Below are 14,627 nucleotides of genomic sequence, written 5' to 3' on the forward strand. Positions count from 1 at the left end.
AGCATGAGGTTTATAATTTAAGACAAGCCAAGTGTCACAACAAGTTGATTTATGTGCCTTTTTCCCATGACAAATTAGTTATTTATGCTTGTTCTCCACCCATGATTTTTTATAATGTATAATCCCACAAACATTTGTGTAGCATTAGGGCCTGGCATGTGAAATGGATATAGCATGCTACTTGTATGCATGTCCTGCCTAACAAATCCACCATCAGTGTGACATAGCTTCGTAGAGTTGAGCATAATCTTATATGCAAGCAGCCTTAGCTGCTATACAGTGACAGTTTTGGTATTAATCATAATCACTTGAACAGCACCACCTTTGACACTACACACTCTGTTGTATTTGCCAATTTGCCAAGTGACACATGTGAAATGTCTATGTATATTTATGTACAGGGTTAAATGTGTATTCATAATTGTATCTTTTTGCATGTGTGTGTGTGTGTGTGTGTGTGTGTGTGTGTGTGTGTGTGTGTGTGTGTGTGTGTGTGTGTGACATTTGGGATTTGGGCAAGTTGTCAGACTTGCTAATATCAGCAGTGACAGAATTTAAGATGGACAGCCTTCCTATTGCTTCAGCTCTGAAGATCAATAACCAGGGAGTGTTGCACTTCACAGTTGGAAGGCAGCTATGTTTCAATTTCAACATTAGGTCACCACAGTCTGGCCCTGTTTTTGTCCAGACTGCAGAGGGTGGAGGAAAGCCCTCTGGCAGATGGTCAGAGAGAGGGGTTTCATCCCTTTCCACCAAACTGCTTAAGTGTCTGTGCTTCTCTAAATGGACATGTGGCATTACTGCATCCCAGGCCATTCATTATACTCTACAACGTGTTTATTTCCACATGACAAAAACTAGCACCCTGAAGCAAAGTAGAAGCAACTGACAAGTTTGATTCTGTACAAAATTTTGTATGGTGTTTTTCTGCAAGTGTCCCATAAGAAAGTGTTTTTAAGTGTTTTACATGAATAGAATTAAACCACATATAAAAATATTTAGCTTGTTTTGTATTTGTAGCTGATGACTGGTTGCTCTGATTCTAATCGGTATAAATGGCATTTAACACCCTTATGAATGATTCACTCCCAATGGTAATTGCTCAATTTACAAGCTTAACTCGGGATCTGAGTTAAACACACAGTCCCATAGTCACGCCTGCTATTATGGAAGTAGAGACTGGGGAGGAGGTGATGACTTGCCCATCACTGGGGGTGATGTCACAGATGTGCTTAAACAACAGCACAGTGGCAGGACCCCTGAGGTGGATGAGATTGACCCTGAGTCCCTGAAGACTCAGGGCCAACCTCATCTACCAATTGCACGTGTTTTAATGTCATGAAGAAGGTATTTGACCAGGTCCCTTCCTGTGGAAGGTGCCAGTACATCCCGGTACAACCATAGCAAGTTGGTTCGTATTGTTAGCAATAGGTCTGGCTCATTTCTGGTGGGTGTTTCACTTGAAGGGCTGCCCTTTGTCACTGATTCTATTAATAGTTTTTATAGATATAATATCTAGGTGTAGTCAAATATAGAGGGTCTCCACTTTGGAAGCCTCAGGATTTCATCTATCTTTTTTGCAGATGATGTGGTTCTGCTGTTGTCAAGCAGCAGGTATGAAAATAACCTCCAAGTCTGAGACCATGATTTGCAGCCAGAAAGGAATGGAGTGCCCACTCCAGCTATGGGACAAGTTATTACCCCAAGTGGAAGAGTTGAAGTATCTTTTAGTTTCCTAAGCAGGTGAGGGGAGAGTGGAACGCAAGATTGACAGACAGATTGGGGTGGTGTCTGCAATGACGCAGAAGCTGTACCGATCTGTTGTAGTGAAGAGAGAGTTAAGCATAAAACCGAAGCTGTCAGTTTACCGGTTATCCTATGTCCCTACCCTCACTAAGTCAAGAGCTCTGGGTAGTGACCGAAAGAATGGGATTGCATATACAGGTGGTAGACATGAGTTTCCTTCAGAAGGACTTGGAGCAGAGCCGTTGTTAATCCATATTGAAAGGAGACGATGGTTTGGGCATCTGACTATGATGCTTCCTGGATGCTAGATGAGGTATTCTGGGCATTTCCTTCCAGGAGGAGGCCCCAGGACAGTCCCAGGACTTTCTGGAGTGATTATATCTCTTGGCTGGCTTGGATATGTTTGGTGTCCCTCCCGGATGAGCTGGAGGAAGTTGCTGGGGAGAAGGAAGTCTGGGCTTCTTTGCAGACTGCTGTCCCCGTGACCCAAACCGGGATTAGTGGCAAAAATCAATGACTGCATTGATGGATGGAAGCAAATCAGGACCAGTCACCTTTGCATTGGTAACTCTTATTTGCTTTTCATCTCTAGAAATTCATGGTTTCTGAATACCACTATGCAACTGCTCTCTATGTGTACGTCTATGGGAAACATAAAGCCAAAACGCATTCAATACAATTTTATTCATATAACAAACTTTTACACTTGTGTTGAAAAGCACATAAATTTCATAAAGTCGGAAACAGCAAGAGGTCAAGCTGGGTAAAGTTTACCAAGAATAAATATATGGAATCTACCAGCAGCTTTTACCCTGAAGAGACAAAAATGCAAACATAAATACATGTAACAGTATGTGAGGTATTTCTAGGTGAACTGAGAGGCACTATAATAAAAAGAAGGTATGAGTTAATGGAACTATCCATCCATTAGGTGCGACAATGATACTCACTTATTGACTTTCTGCTCTTGCTGCACTGTCAGTGATACACAGGTGCATAGCCTGAAATCACACGCAGATAAGCACATGCAATCTGACTCTTTTTTCCTTTATTGTCACTCTAGGCAACACACAGAAATCTATCTGCCATACACATAATGTTAGGCAAAGCATGGGTATTCCAATTCCCTCCGATTGCCTAGGTAACCTTCTATTATATTTACTACCAGATCATGTGTTAATCAACAGTACGCTCTCATTGATAGGCACTTTAGTTGAGAAAAGTTTTTCTCTGGTCCCACCCTATTCCCCTTATCTGCAGTTGTTTTGTCTGTGCTTGAATATCATTTAATTTCATTATGTTGTTATTATGTTGCTTCTAGTGTGGACTCAGCTTTAGGCTCCTTTTATTGCAGCTTGCAATTTAATTGAATATCTGCGTGAAGTTTCATGATTTGTGTGCTTAATGTTTAAATATGAAGATAATTATTTGACAGATTATGCTAAATCTGTATCTAATTTTCTGTCATTAGCTACTGACATTAGTTAACTATGCAGACTGATTTGTTTTAAAGTTTGCCCAAAAATGCTCAATGTGGTTTTCAGATCGCAACCGTGTGCAGCACTGTGCATGAATCTTGAATCTTAAAATTGTACATGGACAAAGTTAGTGTAAGCCATTTAATGAGCAGGAGTATTGACATTTTATCATTAAAGAAGTAACCCAGATGGATCAGCTGGTATTAGCTATACCTGGCATTGTTTAACATGAAGTGGTGCTAGATATTATGGTGCAACATGGTTGAGAGAGAAATTGGGCAGTTTTCTAATATGTGGAAATTGTCTGAGCTGTGGAGAGCATGTGCTGCAGACAGATGGATGCTTAAACTGTAATGCCACTGGCCTGCATTGACAGCATTACTATTGATACCGCACATGTTGATGTTAGTATCAATACTTTAAAATAAGGGGATAAAGTGTCTGAATTCCTACCGGGAGCATGCAACACAGTTTCTCTAAAACAGTGCAGTTATGATTAAATAGATATACCATATCAATACTACAAACTAAAATAGTTTATAAAATGATAAAACCAATAATGAAAACAATAAGTGTGTTCTAACATTTATGAATTGTACTTAAGACAATAAGATAGTTACAGTTAACCCAGTGCCCTTCAATCTCAAAACACAAGCCTGGAAATTAATATTCTTATGTCGATTTAAGTGGACCTTTCAAATTAGAAAAAAAAACTGAAAATGAAATTCTTAGTTAAGAAAATAAACTGATAAAAATGCAATTGAATATTTTTAGAAAAAATCTTCAATTACCTTTTTTAATCTGAATTTCTACAGAACTAATGCATTCATTTCAGCCTGCAAATTTGCAGATTAGCAGGGAGAAATTAAGGATCTGGATCATTAATCTTTATAAGAAGAAGAGAGTGCAAGGGAACACAGGCCATGATAAGAAGCTTTTCTCCTGGGATGATGCATCACTATCCACAACTTTCCACTTCTTTACTCACTCATTTTGTTTCTACCTCTGACAGAAAGCCAGAGACCATTATAATCACTATCACTCTATGGCTGGATAATCAACTCTTGTTATCACAGATGTTATAATCAAAGTTTCTCTACAGAAACGTTAGCGACAAAGACAAAGTCTGTCATGCTGGACAGATGACTCAAAGACTGACATGATATAAAACATAACAAGACAGAAAACTCATCTCTCGTCTCATGAGCTGTTTTTGGTCAGCTTCTGGTAGTAGCTTCATATTTAGTATAGAGACACTAGAGTGCTAACAGCTAAGTATGAAACAGGCTACTTAAGTCAGCAAGTGCTCTCACTAGCTGGGTTGAGCCATTTGATGCAGCTGCCAGTATCTCCCATCCTTTCCATCAAAGTATTCATCCCATCATCAAGCTATACTTGATTTTATGTTTTTTGCCTCAGGTGTTCAGTTTGTGGTTTTCATCTTTAGTGGGATGGATGGATGGATGAATAGATAGTTTTGCTGGAGGGCAAAATTCAGGACACTTTACAAAATTGCAGTACAAGCTAAATGTCAACTAAATACTAGTGTTGACTGCTTTTGTGTGGCAGTTGTTCAGCAAAGTAGGACAGTAATATTTTATTCAACACAGCATGTTATGACATGAATGTAATCTAAGCATATTTTCAATGTCAGGAAAATGACTGCTAAAGTTAAAACGCCCACCACTGAAAACCTTTCTGTGGACAAGAAAGGTTGCGTGCAATTTGGCCGATGTATTAGAACTGCATACAAGCACACCCTGAATAAAAATCTGGGAAAACAAACCTGGTGAAATAACTTGTAGACAGTGAAAGACAGCTTAGCCCTCCTAATGGGTGTCCCTGAAGGTTGTGACATTTAAAACCAATGCAAAGACCTACATAAAAAAAAAGAGTCAGTGAAGTCTTATAGATAAAACAGATAAACAGCAGTATACTCTAGGAAGGCTGCTTTGATATTAAGGGAAAAAACTATCTCATGGCAGCTAAGACTTGACACACTGCAGCTCACTCAGTCTTAACAGATGGTAGTAATTATCTTTCCTTGTTAAAGGGCCTCTGAAACATTGTGACCAAAATGAGGGTGCTAATAGCCAACAACCTTAACTGTTTCTGGTGCAGTAACGGGCAACCAGGGAAGTTAGCTCTGGTCCAGTTGTTAAACTCGCTACTATACCTAGTGCTTATCAATTCTGTAAATATATAAACAGCTTGGGCAATAAAGGGAGTAAACCTTCACCATTTGTGTTTATAGTATCTAGCTGAATTACATATCAGATGAACTACACACACAAATATCTATTTTAAGGCATAAAGAAATGATCTTTAATTCACAGTGAAAATGAAGTAGAGCAGGCCTCATTTCCATATACAGCTTACCCAACAGGAAATGTTCTGGTGAATGGTTAATGACGACAAGGCTGGTTTGTTTGTTTCAGCTGGTGAAATGATGGCACATTAGAAGGTCGTTAGAGATATTGGTTGTATTCAGCCTAGGCTGCTGCTGCTGCAGACTAATAAAATGCTTTGGAATGAAGCCATAATGTGTTGAAAAAGGGTAGCCAGAGGCAGGACAGCTGTAATATCTCACACTATTGTTGTATTTTTGGAAGAGCAGCTGTGAAAATAAATCTCGCTGATGGCCGCCTAGCTATTGATTATCCACCACAGTTATCGGTAATGTATTGATCTAGCAATACGGGATATTCTAGACTGAAAAGGATTTGTCTGCAGTGATTTATTCTTTTTTTCCATAGTCATATATTTCTCTTTTAAGTCAATTTTAATAATGGGATAAAAGGTAAAAGGGAAAAAGTATCAGATTCTTACAGTGAAGAACTGAGAAAAAATCTTGAACCCTCTATCTTGTGTGTTCCCTTTAAGTAGATAAATGGAGCACATACAGTAATCATACAGGATTAATAACATGATACAGGATTTTCTTTTGATTGTCTGATCATTTTACGTATTGTAGAAAATATTGACAAATGTTAGCTTCACTAAATTTTTCAGTAAAATGCTCAGACAAAAACAAGCCATTGGGTATACCTTTAGCAATCTCATTTATGCTGATCCACCTTCCTAGTAAATATCCTCGGTTCCCAAAAAACGTACATGGTGAAGAAACTGACTGCATACATACTGCATTAAGCACAAACAAATATTGCCAGCGCCATATTGATTTTTCTTCACTCCAGGGGTGATGGAAACAGTCCTTTAGAAAGCGTTGGTTCTAGGTTCATGGTGGGAACCACTTGGCTGCACTGTGCAGTGAAAAGCACAAGCTCAACTTTAGATTTAAAACTTGTCTAAAAGAAAGAGAAATTGTTTGTTCTGTGTTGAATTCTGCTGACCAGCTGTATAGAAGTGATCTCAAATTGCTTTGAGGGATTAGATCCACAATGCAGCAGTTAAAGGTTCATCCTGTCCATGGTCTCTCCATATGGCTCCATAGATGTAGAGTAGGGGAGCACCTCTATAACCTTTATGATGTTACTCAGGACCCAGAGAGCTGGTTGCATAATAGAATAGAAAAGAATAGAATAATCCTTTAATTGTCCCACAAGGGGAAATTTGGTTGTAAAAGCAGCCAGAAAAACACATATACAAACAAACAGTACACAGGACACAGAACAGAAACATACACAATTTTTCTTACATATTTACACAAGGACCATGGTTACTATAAACAGAGTACTGTACAGTTATTAAATTAAATAAATATAACTACAGATAAGAGGCAAACCAGGTTGCAGTTTGAATCGGTTGATTAACTTATTGCAGTTACAGTGCAGATGTAAACATCTATGTTTGTTGGGAGCAGTTCTGATTGTACAGTCTGACAGCTGCAGGGAGGAAGGACCTGCAGAAACGCTCCCTCATGCATCTAGGATGCAGCAGTGTCTCACTGAAGGAGCTCTGCAGTTCAGCAACATTCCAGGCAGTGCTGAAACCATAAATCAGCCGAGCATGCACAGAATGGGCTAGTGTCATCATGGCCTCGTGGCACAAGGTATCTGCTTGTCATGAAGGATCTCAGAGTCATCTGCAGGACTGTGGTACTCTTAATGTCCCCTCTTGAAAAATCAGTCTGACATGTGATGCAAAACGATTAGAGCCTTTCAATATGTACTGTGTCCTTATTGTGTCAACTGACCTTAAATTATGCTAAAGTCACTCGAGAGGTTTATTTATAAACTATGTTATTCATATTCTATAGGCAAGATCATCATTATCATCATCATTAATGAGCTCACAACGACTCACAACAAGATCACCAATCAACTTCAAATTGCATCAGTTTGGGCAACCACCAATACACAAATCCTGTCTGGAGTGGATTTGATTAGCCCTTCCGAAGGAAAAAGGAAGGACTGAGACATGAGCACTTGCACAAAGATGAATTTATGCAAGATTGTTGAAATACAGAAATAATTAAGTAACATCTACTTCTGGGGATCCTGATTCGACATTCACACTGGATATGCAATCGTTAGTGACACCAATTTGTATGATAAAAAAATCTGCATTGTTTGCCTTTTCAAAAAAAAACCCAAACAAACAAACACATTAAAAAAAACCAAGATTATATGATTGTGTTTGAGTACAAACTAAATACCTTCATTGTTCATCCACTCTAACCTAGGATGGACTGAATTTTTCACACTGCCTCCCTGGAAAATTTGTTGAAAACAAGGAGTAGTATATTTCTCCAGGGTGTTGGGGGGGAGCCAGATCTTAGCTTTAGGATAGCTACAGAAAATGAGGGCCGGGCCTTTGCCAATTCTGCCTCAAGTCTCAGTGAGATTGCCAGCAGATGAAAACTGATTAATAGAAAACCACTGCCAACATTCATGATTCAGATCACCCAGCTTTTCAGCTCTTTTGTTTTAATTGTCTTGCATTGCAGATGCCCAGTAGCAGTCCTCCCTCTGAATTAGAATGAAGCAAAGGAACTGACATAATTCAGAATGCCCTCATTTGCTGACTCTCCTGAAAATTCTTTGAGATCACTTAATTCAAAACCAAAATCAGAGTGTTGAATGAATAATGCAGAACAGGCAGTACATCTAAAATATATCATTAGATGTCAACAGTTCTATTTTTTATTTTTCAAGCATGTGAAAAGAATCGTCTCATTTTCAGTATTTAAAGCTTTTTATGAATATCTGTTATTTATTTTTGGTATCTCAATGCTGAGACATGTACCTATTCTATAGGTCTCCTTATCTATTGAGCATACTGCAGTGGTGTCAAAATCTAAGCTCTGCTGTTGAAATGTAGCACCTATGGTGCTCAGCAGTGTTGGTCAAGTTACTTGAAAAAGTAATCAGTAACTAATTACTGATTACTTCCCCAAAAAAGTAATCCCATTACTTTACTGATTACTTATTTTCAAAAGTAATTAATTACTTAGTTACTTAGTTACTTTTTAAAAACACGATTTACAACCTGAAGAGGTGATAAAGCGATAGATCTTTCAGCCCAATTCTACTTTTTCTACATAATCCATCAAAATGTAATCAAATGGAAAAGTCTCTTTTTTTAACTTGTTTTATCAGTTTTAATCTTTTAACTTTATGCATCAAGCAAAAAATTTAATTATATGCAACATTCTCTGACTTGAATAAATTTGTTTAACATTTAAACCTATTTTTTGCACATTCCAGCACATAAAATAAAATATTTTGTGTGTTTACACTCACTCTTTCAAATAGATGCAAGTAAAACACAGCAGAAAATAAATAAAGTCAAAGACTCAGCGGTCCTGTTGCTCTATTTTCACCTGTAAAGCAGGACTGGGGGTAGGCGGAGGTTTACCCTGGTGCAGGTGTGCCGCGGTCAGTTGAAGAATCCGCGAGTTTCTCTGCGTTTCCCATTACGTCATTGCGCACTCGGTGCTTGCTTGGAAGTTTAGGGGGTTTTTTCGCTGTAAAAAGTTTTCTTCCCGGACGCTAATGTTTTTGTCACTTTTTATGGAATCAAACTCAAAATAAGGTCAGTACTTCCAAGCTTTAAACGCTGCACGCTCATACTCTCTCCCACAATCGATATATGATCCATTGTTGATCTGCACACAGCTGTTGTCACCAACGGCGCACTCGCTTAAGTCACTGTCATGAGACGTTCTCGCAAAAAAACCACGGTTTTAGTAACGCAGTAACGCAGCGTTCCTACGGGAAAGTAACGTAATCTAATTACCGTTTTTGCAATAGTAATCCCTTACTTTACTCGTTACTTGAAAAAAGTAATCAGATTACAGATGGGAAGTAACGCGTAACGCGTTACTGCCCATCTCTGGTGCTCAGAGGGTAAAACAATGTAAAGCATCTAATCGCTGTCATTTTGAGATAGTTGTGTAAACTACCTAAGGCAGGGGCTAAGCTTGGATAGCCTTTAGAATAAATAACCTTCTACGTTGACAGTCCTTTTGCAGTAGCATTTAAATACCAGATTACATAGACACACTGTTTATTGTACTAAGGATATTTCTCCACAGCACCGCTTTATATCTCATACATTAAATAGGGAACTAAGCTTTTTTTTTTTAAGTCATGGCATTCATATTTGCCATTATCCCTAATGACTACAATGACACATAAAGGTTGCCAAATAACACCACCATTATTCCTATCACTCCAATCTCCACACTTTATCACCTATGTGTGAATGATATGTCTATAATAATAATAATAAAAGGGTAGATACTGCTGCAATTCCATAACACATGTTACGAACACGTGGCCCTAGAAGCATCTCATGAGCATCTACAGCAAATACACCCAGCAATAAACAAGCCATGCATAAACTGCTTAGCCCTTGGGCCATTTTTTCCCCTGCTAGTTCAGCGTAGCTTGAAAAAACTCATGTAAATCCAAGATTTATTGTGTTTTCGTATTGTCCACTATAGCCTGAGAAACGGTACCTAGCGTGAATTCTTCCAACTGATTTCTTCATTCTCAGCTGACTGCAGGTTTCCTCAGTCTTATAAACAGTACATTTGCATAAGTGGGCTGGTTTCAGTCGTTATGCAAATATACTGTTTATAAGATTGAGGAAACCTGCAGTCAGCTGAGACTGAAGAAGTCACTTGGATGAGTGACGAAACGTTTCTCCCACAAAACGCTACGTCCAGATGAACAGAATCAACTTTTGGAGATTTACTTTCCTGGATGATTGAGAATGCATCAAGACAATATAAAAGGTTTTGTTTTGGTGCACATTTGCAGGGACCATGAGTTAAGTGTTACAGAGCAAAAAACTCCCTGTGTTTAAGGAAGCTTAAAAGCAGTATTGGCACTGTCACTGCACTGCCCATACACAACAGTATACTGCACATCCTGTGTCATGCAGGATGTAATGTGAATATTTGTATGGTGCCATTTCCTAAATATCTTCAGACTGCTGATTCTGACAAGTGAGATCTATGATTGCTTTAAGTTGAAGTGATACAGCGTATTCTTCTACAGAGCAGATATAATATATAGCTGTACTGTTTTTGTGTCTTGCGCATGCATGTATGAAAATATACGTATATGGAGAAATAACACCATCCATCCATCCATCCATCTTCATCCGCTTTATCCGGGGCCGGGTCGCGGGGGCAGCAGCCTAAGCAAAGAGGCTCAGACCTCCCTCTCCCCAGCCACCTCCTCCAGCTTATCCGGGGGAATACCAAGGCGTTCCCAGGCAAGCCGAGAGATATAATCTCTCCAGCGTGTCCTGGGTCTGCCCCGGGGCCTCCTCCCGGTGGGACATGCCTGGAACACCTCACCTGGGTGAGGTGTTCCAGGAGGCGCCCAGGGGGCATCCTTGTCAGATGCCCGAACCACCTCAGCTGGCTCCTTTCGATGTGGAGCAGCAGATGCTCTACTCTGAGCCCCTCCCGGATGGCCAAACTTCTCACCCTATCTCTAAGGGAGAGGCCAGCCACCCTTCGGAGGAAGCTCATTTCTGCCGCTTGTATCCGCGATCTCGTTCTTTCGGTCACTACCCACAGCTCGTGGCCATAGGTGAGGGTAGGGACGTAGATCGACCGGTAAATTGAGAGCTTCGCTTTTACACTCAGCTCCCTCTTCACCACGACGGACCGGTGCAGCGTTTGCATTACTGCAGTTGCAGCCCCAATCCGTCTGTCGATCTCCGGCTCCCTTCTCCCATCACTCGCGAACAAGACCCCGAGATACTTGAACCCCTCCACTTGGGGCAGGAACTCATCCCCGACCCGGAAATAACACAGTTCTGAAAAAAGAACCATTCATCGATGGACAGTGTCCGTCCTAATAAAGGTGTGCTCCATTATTGTTGGACCATGTTGGCACATGCATACATTTTTGGTAGCTGTTACGTGTTGCATAACAGCAGTAACCAAACAGCTTGCTCAGTGACATCGGTGGCTCTAATCTTCTTGCTCACTGTCCTGATTCTAAATTCTAATTCTGTATTCTTTGAGAACTAGTATTGTACAAAAGGCCAGCCAGTTCGCAGAACTCCCGAACGGAGCCGCATCTGCGGAGTAAGATATCAGCATACGGCTGCCGTTTAGCAAATGAGCGGTGAGGCAACCCATTCTCTTCACCAATCAGAAGACACAATTCTACCTCATCATTACGGACATGTCGACGCAGAGAGTTCGGTCGGAGCTGCAGGTGGGAAGAGTCAGCAGAGTTTTACTCACCGTGTGGATTTTCATTCCTCTAATGCTGTTAGCGGTGTGCGTCCATGAGACTGTAAATTTCTGTGTTTTATCGTGTTTGTTCTTTGCTGCGGCCATTATCCTCCCTTGTTTATGTCATCCAGGGAAGGACGGATGTTGTTTGCTGTGCTGTATTTTTATGTGAAGTGTATATATTTATTTTTTTATATTGCATGTATTTTGTGCAGTGTTTTATTTAGTTGCATGTTTTAGTTGCCGGCAAATTGTCCTGGAGAGACTCCGCCCTTTCCCCTGTTTTTACTAATTGGACACACCTGTGAGGAAAGGAAAGTAATTTACAGAGTGCTGAATGACAGATAAGAGGGTTGGAGCTGGTGTTTAGAAGAGAGGAAGCGAGACGATTAGGGGGAAGACGACCAGCGACTGGAAAGGGGAAACGATCAGCGGAGAAAAGGCAGATGACCAGCGACTAGAGACGCGTAGCGGCAGTCAGGTGACAAGAGCGACAAGAGCCAGTTCGTGCACCGCGGAGAGAACAGAAGCAGTGAGACCGCGGTGCCGATTGCAGTTTGAGGAAGCGGCGGGCGGAGTTGAGAGCTCTGCCCACCCGGGTAAGTCTGTGACTTATCCTTTTTATAAAGTAAACTGCCAAAGGAATAGTGACTGCCGCTCCCTCCCTTTCTTCAGTGCACCAAGACGTGGGATGCGGGGAGGAAGGCGAGGACTCCGCTGGGTTTCCTGTTTTTACTACGCTGGACCTTTTAGTTTTCTGTGACTTTTAGGCCGTGGTGGATTCCACTGGACTTTTAATGTTGTGTGTTATTGATTTTTATTGTGTCTTCCCTTGGCCAAGGTTGTTTTAATTCATTTTATATTTTTAACTATTTAAACATAATAAATTATATTTTTAATCTTACAGTTTTGTAACGTGTGCTTTTCCCTCGGCGGCTCCACTGCTCTGTCCGTTTAGAGGAAGGTTTCCTTCCTTTTAAAAAAAAACCCATAAACATCTTGAAAGATAAAGTTAGCCTTTCCGCCCCGGTGTCACATAATTGGCGTTGTCGACAGTGATACGGAGCAAGAGCAGTTGGGGTAGCTGAGGGAATAGCAAAGATGATGATGCCTGTATATCCCGGAGCCCCGTGGCTGCCGAAATTTAAAGGGCCTGATCAAGATGTGCAATATCAGGATTGGAAGGAACAGATGCGGGGGCTGCTGGGATCGCAAGATTTGTCTGAAGTGAGGAAAGTTGCTATTGTGTTGGGAGCGCTAGCAGGGGAAGCTAAACGTCAGGTCAGTGTCCTTGAAACCTATGAAAGAGATAAAGTACAAAAAATCTTTTCTTTTTTAGACTCCTTATATGGTGATCGTGTCCCCATCCCAGTTCTTAGGTCACAGTTTTTTAGTTGTACTCAGAACTTAAGTGAAACTGTATCTTCATTTATTTTGCGGTTGAGAGAATTATACTGTAGGTTGCGAAAGCATGATCCAGATAATATTCCCTCTGATGCAGCTCTGCGAGATCAATTGTTGCTAGGATTGCGGGAGGGCCCTGTAAGTCAGGCACTGAAGGTCTATGTGCGGCGTAATCCAGATCAAGATTTTGCTGCCATACGCCAGGAGGCACTGCTCCTAGACTCAGAACATGTACAGCCCCAGTCTGAAGTAACCTGCCTGTCTGTAAATAAGTCTCATGTTCCTTTTAAGGTCGAACAGAAAGAAGATTGGAGACAGGTGTTAAAACAGGAGATACTGGAGGAGGTTAAGACACAAATGAAAGGATTGGCACAAGAGCTAGTAAGGGAAATTAGAGGCTCCACTCAGCCAGCTGCAGCTACTCTGCCGCCTGCACCTCAGTTTAGGAGAAGACCGCGACAATCGAGTGCTAGCTGGGATGCACAAGGACAGCCTATTTGTCGGAGGTGTAAACAAGCAGGACATATAGCTAGGTTTTGCCAGACCTCCATGTCTTCCCAGCCAAGTTTAAACTAGATGACCCTGCTGCTGAGGTCCGAGGGGCGGGGGCTTTTGGTTCACCTAAGGAATTAAGGGCCACAGAAACATTTATTGGGCAGTGTCCAACAGTGAAGATAGTGATCGAGGGGGTGGAGCTTCAGGGCTTGTTGGATACAGGATCACAAGTGACTTTGATACAGGAGAGTCTGTTTAATGAGCATTTCTTCCAGGCTAAGCTTGAGAAAACTCCAACCGCCTTTAAGCTGAGAGCTGCAAATGGTCTGGAAATTCCCTATACCACCTATGCTGTCCTGGACATGGAAGTAGAAGGTATTAAAGTTCCTGGACGCGGGGTTGTGGTGGTAAAAGATGACCATTGCACGCACCCACTGATCGTTGGTATGAATGTTGTGGCTGCCTGTTGGAATGTATTTAAGTGGCCAGAAAGGACTGCTCCTGTCCCACAGCAATTAATGAATCAACAGGCCTGGAGGGTTGCCTTTGCAACATGCAGACGGATAGAAGCAAGTACAGTGGAGGACGGAATGGTGGGGTATGTACGGCTAGCTGGCCGATGCAAAATTAAAGTTCCCCCGAAGAGTGAAATAATGGTGTGGGGCCGGACTCAGATGGGTTCGCAAGGAACAGATTATTGTGCCCTGGTGGAGGCACTGTCTGAAACCCCCGATGTGGGGGTGGCGAGAACCCTTGTCATGGTGAGGGCCGGGAGAGTGCCAGTGAGGATTTGTAACCCACACCCCTATCCTCTTTCTATAGGTCGCTACCAGAAG

Source organism: Astatotilapia calliptera, chromosome 1 (genome assembly GCF_964374335.1).
Source record: "Astatotilapia calliptera chromosome 1, fAstCal68.1, whole genome shotgun sequence".
Classification (NCBI taxonomy): Eukaryota; Metazoa; Chordata; class Actinopteri; order Cichliformes; family Cichlidae; genus Astatotilapia; species Astatotilapia calliptera.